This window comes from Micrasema longulum, unplaced genomic scaffold (assembly GCF_059751315.1).
Source record: "Micrasema longulum isolate JH-2025_06_02 unplaced genomic scaffold, ASM5975131v1 h1tg000112l, whole genome shotgun sequence".
Classification (NCBI taxonomy): Eukaryota; Metazoa; Arthropoda; class Insecta; order Trichoptera; family Brachycentridae; genus Micrasema; species Micrasema longulum.
In genome coordinates, this window is record NW_028277318.1 from 397,914 (window position 1) to 411,016 (window position 13,103).

At 31.5% G+C, this 13,103-nt stretch overlaps 1 long non-coding RNA gene across 1 annotated transcript in view; it reads left to right on the forward strand.

The window, feature by feature from the left end:
* Positions 1-4,715: 4,715 nt before the first annotated feature.
* Positions 4,716-13,103, forward strand: part of LOC148284540 (uncharacterized) — a 272,006-nt gene continuing 263,618 nt past the window's right edge. The window contains exon 1 of the long non-coding RNA XR_015824579.1: positions 4,716-4,881. This is a non-coding gene — a long non-coding RNA (uncharacterized LOC148284540). The remainder of the gene's footprint in view (positions 4,882-13,103) is intronic.

Genomic DNA, 13,103 nt, shown 5'->3' on the forward strand with positions numbered 1-13,103 from the left:
TGAATTGATTTATTTGTCATTTTTACTAAAAAATTTAATATTTCTGACAAAATCACAATAAAGTCAAAGATTTTTTAAATTCGTTTTCTAAGGCGACTGCATTGTAAAACTATTGACATGTTATGTTTTGTTAGGTTTTTGTTATTTTCATTGTGCGTTTTGTAATATAAATAATATAGATGTACATATATACCTAGTTTTTAAAACCGCCTGAATATTTTGTTAATTATCTCTGTTTATTACGTTAGTCTTCTTTGTTTATTCTCAAATGTAAAAACATTTCAAAAAAGTATATTGTTAAGTGTCTTCGGCACGGGTAACCCAAGTGAGGTCACATTATTTTTATTATTGTTTATAGTTTGTAAGAGTAAAATATGAATAAATAGAATATAATATAAAATGAGAGATGCAAAAATTTATATATTTATGATTTATTGAGTTTGTTGAACATTTTAAAAATTAACTTAACCATAAATAACATTGCGAATTTCCCAATTTTTAAATTAATTTCTCCAATTACATTTTAACGCATTGTACAGTTTTAATACCTTGTACAATGAGTTTTTCTTCTCATTGGTAATCTAATCTTTTTTTATCCCTAATTTCGAATGTTAGAGATTGCTGGTTAGATTTGATTATATTTTTTATTTTATTTATTCCCGTAATTATTTTGTGAGCAAGTAAATTCCTTTGTGCGTTCTTTCTACATTAGAATACATATTTCTTATGAGTATAATCTTCATTGTCGACCTCGTAGAGTAATGGTCAGCGTGTTTGCCTACCATTCAAGACGTCTCGGGTTCGATTCTCGACATGGTTGATATGAAATATTTATTAAAAGTGAGTTTCAATACTAGAATATTTCATAGTCCCTGGACTGGTACCTGAAGCGTAAGACTGATCATCTTACCTTCATGTAACAAAAATGATCAAGATACGCTGAGATTGGTGTACCAATGCAGTGCCCTATGCGCCATTAGGTGCGGAAAGGGAATAATGAATGAATAATGAATAATCTTCATTTAACGATCTAAATGTCTTCTTCAGAGATGTCAAGATTTGTGCAGTGTACAAATCTGAGGAAACCGTGTACACCAAAAAAAAGACTAAACATATTGTGTTATTGGATGCAAAAAACGCCTTGATCACATACCTGACATGTCGAAAGTCGACGAGTGTTTATGAGAAGATACATAAATGTGAAAGAAGCGAAGAATGTATGCAAAGACAGACGGGTGTGGCGTTCTATCTTTTCTTCCTGTTTTTTCAGGGAAACGTTGTGTTTTTTTGTGAATTAAATATGAAATTCATTTTTTTTAAAAATGGATTCAATATTGCTGATTCTATTTCGTGCTGCTGCAGATACCCTAATCATTTTCCTATACACATTTTGAGGTCTTTTCTTTTTTCTCCTTTTTGACAATACCAAATAGTACTTCTCTCCAGTACCCGTAACTTTTTTATAGACTCGGATGTCCAGATGCCGAGTACATAGATTTGATGGCTTTTAAAAATGAGGTAAAACTAATTGAATGATTTTATTGAATTAATTTGACGAATTTTAAATCCAATCAGTTTCATCATAAGCAAAAAAAATCACCCCCCCTTTTCAAAATAATATTAAAGCTGAACTTGCCACAATAAAAAATCATAGTTTCACAAAGAGTACCTTATGTTTGGCGAATTGAACACAATTTGCGAGCGTTGTTCGAGTGTAAAGGGATACTATTATTGATTTGAGTTTTGTTACAAATCACAAGTGTAATTTTTTTTATCATAAGTTTGGCAAGAAACATTATTACCAATCCAAAGTTCTATCTCGATCAAAATTAGTCTATATTTAATAAAATATGCAGCCCTAGTTCAGATAATCTCCTAGACACAACATGTCTGCCGTAACACTAACCGTCGTACCATTTCCTGCATCGGTAACTACTCCAACCGCAAATCATGATTTTGTATCGTACTCATATTATTACTTAACTTATACACATTTTAAGACTGTTTATTACACGCTACTTCACTTAAATTATTCAGAATCTCCGCGCTGTATGAATGAGAGGATAATAATGCATCAAGGTGCGTAAAAATGAGCAAGTAAAACTATACGTTTTCTTTATGCGTATTATCTTTATATATATATATATATAGTTGGATAATTTATAAAGCGCTATTTTTGTGAAAATCACCTCAAGGGCGCTGTACAATTAATAAATATCCCAGTACGTCTTGCAGCTACAGAGCGCATGGACGGTTGGGATTCTAGTTCCTCGTTTTCAATTAAGAACAATAAAAAATTATAACAGATAGGAGCTAGATTACAGGACGTCTTGCAGCTACAGGGCGCATAGACAGTTAGAAATTTAGCCCCCATTTACACATTTTAAAAATTGACAAATAAATTTAGTGTATTAAAAAATAATAATAATATAATTAATAAAAAGGAGTAAGATTACAACACGCCTTGCAGCTACTAAGCGCATAGACGATTGGAATTCTAGACCCCGTTTACAAAATTTAGGTATTTTAAAGTTGATATATGAAAGCTAGATAACCAATCATCGTGCAGCTACAAAGCGCATGGACGAGAGGAATTCCAGTAAAGTTAAAACAATATCAATACATTTATAAAAAATAGAGTAAGGTAGTAAATTGGTCAAGTGTTCATGCCAAGAAGTAATCAATAAAAAACTAAATAAATCAAACACTGTTTCAACTCCATGGTTAACAAAGGGAGATAGATGTCCGAAGAGAAGCTTTTGTAGACAGTAGGTAGATATCGTCGCCATGTGGCCCGCTGGCTGGTAGATAGTTTCTGGAAACGCACGTGTGTAGTACTATTATGCATTTTGTTCCAATGACTTGGTGTCCATTTTGGTCCGTATTATTTCGTTTTATGAGACGCAACATTCCTGTTCAAATTCACTTTTTTGCATGAATATTACACAAACGCGTGTATAGCGGTTTGATTTATCATTTTGTATATTATTAGAAGGCAATATTTGAAATATTATGTATTTATCAATAAATGTCAGTTCAGTTTTAGTAGCACTGTTGTTATTTATTAATTATGGGTGTAGTGTTCTAAATAGCAAAATTTAGGTACTTTCGCGTCGAAAACTGATGCATTTTTTAACGATTTTAAAGGATTCATATAAAATTTTATGATTTTAAGGTTACAGACGCACTATTTTTCTAAGTTTCCATTGTTCACTATTTGCACATATTTTGTTAAGAATAAAGTATAAAACAATGCTATTAAATAAATAGTCTTCTTTTTCCACTGTTTGTTGAAAAATGACTACACTACTACACACTAACGATTTATTTACCATTAACTCATTGTTTTCTAACATATAACAACTTATTTCAGATTTATTATAAGATTATAAGCTACGGTCGGAGAGGAACTATATTTCACGCCCAGCCCTTACAGTGGCTGAGCGCGAACATGAATATGTATAAATATTTTTCATTAATTTACTACGAAATCTACTTGAAGAAATAAAGTACCAAAATTTAAGAATGAGTTAAAGAAAAGCTTGTTTCCATGGTTACCTTTAAATGTATTATTATTTTTTATTTTACATAAACGGCATAAATTGCCTTTAACATATATTGAACATAAATATGAAAAAAGTACATGTATAAAAACATAACAAAAAATTATAAAATTGCATAACTATAAAAATAGTATCAAGTAGGTAAATACAAATAAGCAACCATAAATATTAACGAAATAAATACATAAATATGAAAAAACAAAAAAAGGAAAAACATTTTACATATAAAGAAAAGTTTAAGAATAATATTGCGAGAAAAAAAAATCAGACTCGTTTTATAACTATCAAGTCCAGAACCAAATATATCAGCCTTGTCCTCACACTGATTGCCATATCTATGGAGCCTAGGGATAGGCGAGTGCATGTGATAGTTGGTCCTAGAACTTGCAGAACAAAAAGGAGATCTGTGGCGGGGATGTCGACCAGGTACACGGAAACACACCAACTCTAGCAAATCTAGACCGTCAATTAATCAATTGATCACTTTATAAAGTTATATTAGGTCAGTTAGGATTGAACTGAACAAAACTGATTGAAACTGAACAAAACTGATTGAAATTGATTGAACAAAACTGATCACCTAACCTTCATGTAGCAGATCGAAATACACTGCATTTGATTAACCAATTCAGTGTCTTGAAAACAGAATGAAGATTTTGTAAAGTTCTTTGAACATTATTTAAAATATACGTATTTTAAAAAATAAATCTTTTAAATTATTATTATTTAAAAAAATATATTAACTAGATATCTGTCAGCAGTTACAACGAGTCGGCCGCGTGGTGTTATGTTCAGCGCGTTAGCTACCATGCAAGAGGTCCAGGTTCGATTTCCTACACGGTTGATATGAAATATTTATTTAACAGGAGTTTCCACACTAGAGTATTTTATAGTCCCTGGACTGGTACCTGAAACGTAAGACTGATCATCTTACTTTCATGTAATAAAAATGATTAAGATGAATAGGTGCGAAGGTTTTCACGGTCACTGTTATCAATATTATGTATCTTTTTTGGGTGATACCGTGTATGTTGATTTGATCCGACGTTTCGGCTACCATTGCAGGAGCCATCTTCAGGGAAAACTGTGTGTTAAAGAATAAATAAAGAAATGTATGTGTTTATGTACATTTTTTTTTTTTTTTTTTTTTTTGCACCACAACAGGCCAGGATGCCTAATTACAGTGGTGAATTACATCACAGAGCACCCAGGCTTGAGAAAAATCACATTTTAATTTTTGAGTTCTCACCGGGAATCGAACCCGGAACCTTCCGTGTGTGAGTCAAGCGTCTTGACCACTACACCACGGAGGCCGCCTGTACCGCCGCCATGTACTAGTAATTTGTACCGTGTCACAGTCAGCAGTAGGCACATTTCTAGTTTTGTAGGAAAGAATAATTATGTGTAATTATTATAAAGTGTATATTGGACAAACAGGGCGCACAGCAAAGAAGAGAATTGACGAACACAAAAGAGCGTGTAAACTTGGGCATCCAGACAAATCCGCAATAGCGGAACACTTTATAGACACCGGACATTTTTTCGCCTTTGAACCAAAAATTCTACATAAACCTAGTAATTATAGTGCACGAATAATAAAAGAGGCAATTGAAATACACAGACATCCAGATAATATAAACAATGACGACGGGCTTAAATTAAATTCAACATGGTTCCCAGCACTACATATGACAAAAACGAATAGATATATGCCTACTGCCGGCTGCGACACAGTACAAATTACTAGTACATAAACATAATTATTCTTTCCTACAAAACTAGAAATGTGCCTACTGCTGACTGTGACACGGTACAAATTACTAGTACATAAACACATACATTTCTTTATTTATTCTTTAACACACAGTTTTCCCTGAAGATGGCTCCTGCAATGGTAGCCGAAACGTCGGATCAAATCCAACATACACGGTATCACTCAAAAAAGATACATAATATGATTAAGATGCGCTACGATTGGTGTACCAATGCAGTGCCCTTTTGCACCATTAGGTGCGGAAAGGGAATGATGAGATGTAACATATTGCAACAGAGATGGAGAATATTTTAGAGAAGGAAATATGAAGTAATGTAATTTTTAACTAAATAAAAAAACGGTAGAAATATTACTGGAAAATAAAAAAAGCCCAAAAAAACAAAGAAACAATGGCATTTATGATGATATCGGTTATTAGACAATTGGTGGCCTCCGTGGTGTAGTGGTCAAGACGCTTGACTCACGCACGGAAGGTTCCGGGTTCGATTCCCGGTGAGAACACTAAAATTAAAAGTGTGATTTTTCTCAAGCCTGGGTGCTCTGTGATGTGATTCACCACTGTAATTAGGCCTCCTGGCCTGTTGTGGTGCAAAAAAAAATGTTAAAAAATGTTAGACAAAAAACGATAGCTTTATTTAGCAAAAAATGAAAACGGAGATATTTTACAAAAATAGATAATTTCTCAGATGCTTCATCTTACGAAAGTAAAAAAGTAGATCATATTGCATCGCCTAGGTAGTAAATAAACAGTGGAATATGTTGACTGAACATTAATAAATATCTCGTAGAATCTGTTGACCATTTACGTTTTGATCGCATCGGCAATTTCTGTCAGCAGTTGAGAAGAATTTCATCTTTATAAGGAACGTTGACAGATGAAGGGACGCTTTAGATATTTCACATTGTTTTTGTCTGTCTTAACCCGGCAGTGGTGAGGCGGGGTGTTACATACAAATTACTTATACAAATTACTTATATTATATATGTTAATATGTTAATAAAATCAATATTTTGCTGCTCTTACTATAATATGTCATTAATTTTAAAGATGTTTTTTTAAATTGACCTAAATTCAAATTTACTGTCTTATATTTCACTTAAAGATTCTTCTCATTGTTTCTTTGAATCCCTTAAAATAAATATGTGTTTATGTTTTTCCTTTTTTAAAAAAAATGTTATTACTATTTCATTTTATTTTTACATCTGAGTATGTTTTTCATTCTTTATTTCCATTCTTAATTTTTAATTACTCTTACAAATTTTCTTCATTTTTAATATTATTTCCATTTGTAAACACTACAAACTACAAACCTTAAAATATATTTTTTTCACTTAAATTTTAATTTTTAAACAACATTCATTTATGTTTTCTTTTTCCTTCTCTTTTTTATACTTTCATAATTAACCTTACATATAATTGCTTTTTAATATGGAAACTTCACTGGTCCATTAGAATTAATTCTAATTGTGTAAAATATTAAACTTTGTAACTGTACTGTATGTTTCCTGAATAAAAGAAAATAAAAAAAAATAAAAAAAATACCCGGAAAAAAAATGTGTAACCCGCCCGTTCCTGTGATGTAGCCGGCGTTGCAAATCGCACTTCATTAATTAATATCTCGGCAACTACTCCGAATATTACGACATTTTTTTTAATCTTCCATCCATCACCATCATTTTTTTTTCTGCACCCAATGGTGCATAGAACACTGTATTGATACACCAATCACAGCTTTTCTCGACCATGTTTTGTTACACTAAGGTATGATGATCAGCCTCACGCTTCAGGACAGAATGATACTCGCACATTATGGCCGATTATTTAACCTTCACGAAACAAATGATTGAGAAACACAATGTGGGAGGATAAGGGGTTGGAAGAATAGGTTTGTACGTATCATATTAAGTGTCATGTTTTCCCTTTAATCCTTTCATACCTAAATTGATTCCTGAGTACATACAAAATATTGTTTATAGGTAGGTACCTATACTCAATTGAAATATTTAATCATTTTTATTTTGTTCTGTCTTTTTAAAGTTAGGAAATAATTTTACATTCATTATTAATGGGCACTAGTTTTTAAACTGATAATTAATCTAAAGAGTTCGTAAATTATGCGTACGGTGTGTATTCCTTCAATCAAATTAGTTTATTTTACTAAAATATCTTGAAAATCATTTGGGAGGAAGAAGAAAATTCGCTCCAAAATGAACAAACAGACCAGCAAGAAGCCAGCTGTTAAGTTAAACACTGAACTTTTATGTTTAATAGCGATTGTCATAAAAAGCCGAAAAAATAGATCCATGGACTCTGAAATATCATAGTGTAAAAACACCTTTTTAAATAAATATTCTTAGTCAACCATGCCGGGAATCGAACCCAAGGCCTCTTGGGTGGTAAGCAAACCCGTTGATTACAACATCACGCGACCGACTTGTAATCTTCAGTAACCCTAAACACATAAGAGAAAAAAATAGGTATATTAAATAATTATAAGTTGAATATTTTGTCCATTAGGATCTCCGAAAATGACAAAATATCAAGTACCCTGAGACAAAAAATAAGAAAAAAATTCTCAACTGATTTCTTTATCTCAAATATTTATTTCAACTCCTAGATTTTATTCAGGTTTCAGAGGGTTATACTAGCAAGTAGGTATCAACAATTGATTGATTTTTTTCAAATATTTTTTTCAACTGCCAGATTTTTTTCAGGTTTCAGAGGGTTATACTAGCAAGTAGGTATCAAAAATGGATTTTTTTTATTTTGCAAACGATTATTTAATAATACGATTTAAAAAAAATGTAATGACGTTATCTTAAACCTGGCATTTAGTTGAGGGGTTTCTCCAACCCCGCCTCACAATTGGCGTAACATATTTTTTTATCTATTATATTTCATTAATAATGCCTTATAAAGGTAAAGAACTAAAAAAAACATCTTGGCTCGTAACATTATTGATTTTCATCTGAGTGTGTTTAGGTGTGGTCTTTTCTGCAAGTAAGGTTTGCCTTTTGAGTTATCTGTGAGAATTTTCGCACGTAATAGCCGCTTAAGTATATTCGGGTGTAGTCCTTAAGCGGTCAATTCATTAAAACTCTGTTTATCCGAACCAGTCATCCTGTTTTCAAAATATCCGGATAGTTATCAAAAATAAAGTAGATGTTATAATTAATTACAAATAAAAAGGGGCGCTGGCGGCCTTAATCAAAGTAATTCATTTTCCTATATATACTTGTGTAAACTTTTTAATGTGATTCCAATAAGGAAGTTCAATATTTTTTTATTATTTGCTATTAATAGTTTGAAGTAAGAAAAAATAAATAAAAATAAAATTTAATGTATCGTATTATCAGCGCTATGGTTTTTTTTAAGTTTTGTATTTCTGAAATTACTCCGCGTGTGACGTCTCAAGTTCTCTTCCGCTTCTTCTCAGTCATTTCTGCAGATTGGGCCGTTGACGGCAAGTTAACCGAAAATCTTCCAAAACGCTCCTATCATTGGTTGATTTATATGAAATAGTGACGTCGCGACGTCGTTTAAAGTATTTTTCAATTTTTTTTTCGTACATTTTCAAGAAACTTTGCCGTTCAATTTAATGTTTATATTTTTACCGCGCGTAATAAAACATTTTTTGTAGCCAATATCCCATAGGGCTGATATTCGTCGTTTGCTGTATTATTTCAAAAGAAAAAAAAGTGATCTTCCAATAAATATTGCGTTTCTTTCAAAACATAGCCTTAATGTAATGGTGAATCCAATTATTCGGATTTCTGTAATTCCGGATAATTTCTGGCACGCATTGATCCGGATAGTTGGAGTTTTACTGTATGTCTAATTGTCTAGACTTGCACAATTTTCCCGTTTAAAAAATGCATATCTGTTATAGTACAATACATATTTAAAAAAAAAATATATTCATACGCACATATAATAATGTGTAAAAGACACTGCAAGAAAAAAATTATCTTTAGAGACTCGTTAATCATTTTCAAGAGGAGGGTTTTGCAATTCCTGCCCTAGATCATATTTTGTTTATGTTTTTGTACTTTCTTTCTCAATATTTGTGTTTGCTGATTTTTTTTGTGATTGTTGTTACTCGCATGTTGTGGATAGTTATAAAGGATTACTGGCCAGCAGTGGCGGGGAGTGATTTATTTTATAGGTAATCTACAAAAAATATTTATTAATTTGAACCTACATATAAGTACATAATATTTTTTATTTTATATTTTATACATTAAATGCCCATAGACTAATTTATAATTATATCCATACATAATTATAAATGGCTACTTTGTTTGTGGTATTGTGAAAATAAACTCAAATAACAATTGAACGTAGTTATGCAGAAAACAGCCGGCCATAGAAATGATAAACAATGAATATATATGTTTTTTAAATATTACAAACAAGAATCTAATTATAGATTTGACCAGTTTGAATAATTTTTAAAATTCGTTAAGATTTTTCTAGTGCTGTGGGTGTTTTCTGCAAATTGAGAAATGCCGTTTTTGTGATGGACACCATTTTCAAAAGGTGATTAAAACTATTTTTTGTATGAAAGCGGTCTGGCTGTTTTTAGCAGGACATAGAATTGACCTTACTGCACCCAATAACATCAATATCTCATTTTTTCAAAATTGTGGACTGGCTGCTTTCTGCATAACTACGTTCAATTATTATTAACTTCGCGATATACGTAGTTTTATTCTACACAATTTTCATACATTCCTTTTTTAAAAGTTTATTATCAAATACCACAATGACATTCAACAAATATTTCCATTGTAATTGAAATATCAACACTGACTACTGGCCAATTCCTTTTAAAATGAATAAAGCCAAAAACTGCCATTTCGAACGCCACATGTCCTAAGTGATTAGAATGAGCTATTGGCCATTTTTTTAAAGATGGCCAATAGCTCATTCTAAAGTCTGGCATCAAAACAGAATAGGAATTTCGGAAAAATGTTGGTATTTTGAGGAATGAAAAGTGATATTTCCTGAGGAGAGCGATTTGATAGACATGATTAAATAGAAAATGAAACTCTCAACATGATATTTCGTTGTACAAGAGTTGTGAAGAATATTATAAAGAAGTGGAGAGATTAAAAAAACAACGCCGATCAAAACAAAACCACTCGAGTCAGGTGCAAAAGGTTGATAAATTCCCATATTTTTTGCGAATTCTTGGATCTGCCAACGGTTTATTGATTTGTTGAGATTCTTTAGGTAAATACCTGATATTTTTGAATTTCAGTCATATTTAAAACATTGGTTTAAGTCAACGATATATTGTTAAAATAAATAATTAACAAATTACAAAAGAAATGGAGAACATCTTAGAGAAAACAATGTGGAAGTCAAGGCATTTACAGGGCTTATGACCTATCATTGGCCGGTTTAAGTAGCTACTGACACACTGTGTAACATTTACCATTTGCATGTGTTTGAACATCCATATTTCTTAAGTCTGTTGATTTAAGTGAAGCTAAAGAGTTAAAACCTTTATTGTTGTGTAGAGATTTATCTGATCATAAGTAATCGATGAGTTGTTCAGTTTCAGTGCTGCAGAGCAGCGTTTATTTGACGTTTTAAAATACATATTACAATTCGTTACCAACTTAGACTTTTCGGTGAGACACATTTTTTTTATGACAGGAATATTTTACTTTATTTTATTGAAATTAAACAAATTTATTTATTAACAAGCAACATAAAGTATTTAAAAGATATTTCTAAGGTTCTTTTTTTCCATTTGAAGATCTTTCATGTTAATGATGGTTTGTAAGAGAACATTGAAAAACCTTGGAATAAAGCAATTTAATGCTTGTTCTCCGCAGTAATTTGTAATTCGGGAAACGATCAGGAGCCCTTAATTTTTAATTTAGTGTGGTGATTGAATGAATTAAATTATTTTATTGAAAATACAGTACGACATAGCTGCCAATTACATTGTACATATATGATTAGTATTTACAAAAACATATTTTTAAAAAATACAAAATATTTTAAATGAATAAGGTACAATAATTAGTCTATAAAAACTATCGCAAACAAATTCAACTGCAACATTTAAACTATGATACATAGATAGAGAGGAAGAGTCTAATACTGGTAATCCAAGCATAGAAAAGATCCACCTCTCTTGGCAGGCTGTTCAACAGAACAATCATCCTCCCCACAGGCATCATCAACTGGAAATTTATCCTGTATTCGGGAAATACAAATGGTCTGTGTTTCCTAGCTCTTAAATAGTTGCTCGGTACATATAAAATATGATCCGCTCTTAAATGTTGGGATTTAAATTAACCTTATAACCTTAAAATAAATTTAAGAGTTGATTTGTATTGTAATTAACTCTAGAAGGCTAATATCACAAAAGGTTTATTTTTTACTGGGCAGATTAAAAATAACAGAATTACCCTCAGAGTAATAATGCGCCAAGCTATAGAGGAGCCCAAACTTAGGAAAACCATTTTATGACTATTGGGTATTAAGTTAGCTACAGTTCGCAGCAAAGCAATGGGCCGTACTCAGGTTAAGAATAGCCAAATGGATATTAATTTGCATTGTAAATATTTTTTAATATGTACCCGTGTATTTATTATTGCAAGGTTATTTCAATTTATTTTTCTATAATTCGCCGATATTTATTTTATAAAACTGAAAATACATGTGTGTGTATTTAAAAAAAATTATTTATTCATTTTATTCACAATAAACTTATGTTTCATTTATTGAGACATAAATCCCAACTCCATGGAACCAAAGTCCTGGGTTGAGTTTGTTTGTTTGTCCGTCATATCTCGAAATGGCGAGTCGTAGCGTCCAGAAATTTGGACAAGTCATTTTAAATGCGATTTCAAGGTTAACGTTGCCATTTTCGAGTCGAATTTGAATCGACCTATACTCGATAAAAACTCAAACTTGATATGGATGGTTAGTGCGGCCCCGACACATTGCCCGTACTCAACTGTCATTTTCAACAGTAAACATACTTTAATTCACAAATTTTTCCCCTTAATCAATTAAGGGGAAAAATTCTCAAGAATAAACAGTATCTGAAGTAAAAATGTTAATTAAAAAAAAAATTTAAGCAACATAATACACGTGTCGGGACAATAAATGCCAAAAATCGCTGTAAATCATGGGAAAATATTTGAAATCAATTACCTGTGAAAATTGACTCCTTAACCACCTTTGACGCTCCTACTGCTGCAATCAAACATACTGCAATTCACCATAGTCGATTTTTATTTATTATAACTTAAACATCCAAGTTATTTACAAACAAAGCCAAATAAAGCGACAAAAGCATCCGATAGAACCGTTATGCGTATGTTGTCAAACAAAACAAAATGCCCACTAATTTGTTGCTAACCAACATCGTTTGCGCTCTTTGAAACATAGTGATAGGGCTTCTCTATAGGTTGAGCTTCTCTTCATTATTACTTTGAGAAATTACATCATTTTGTCTTGTCATTTGAACCGACTTATTTAAAACGTGGTCCATTGAACTGTCACATCACACATGGAAACATATTCTCTAGTTGTTTATTGACTATAAAAAAGAAATAAATAACGTTTAATGTTATTGGTATTTCATTTATCTTTTTTAATTACGTTTTGTATTGTAACACAAACGTGAAACATTTAAGGAGTAAATTAATAAAATTTTATGTAACCACTAACTATTTTTTTATCATTTAAATTTGTATCTACCGAAGTCTGAACTCTTTATTTGAACACCAACCCGGAT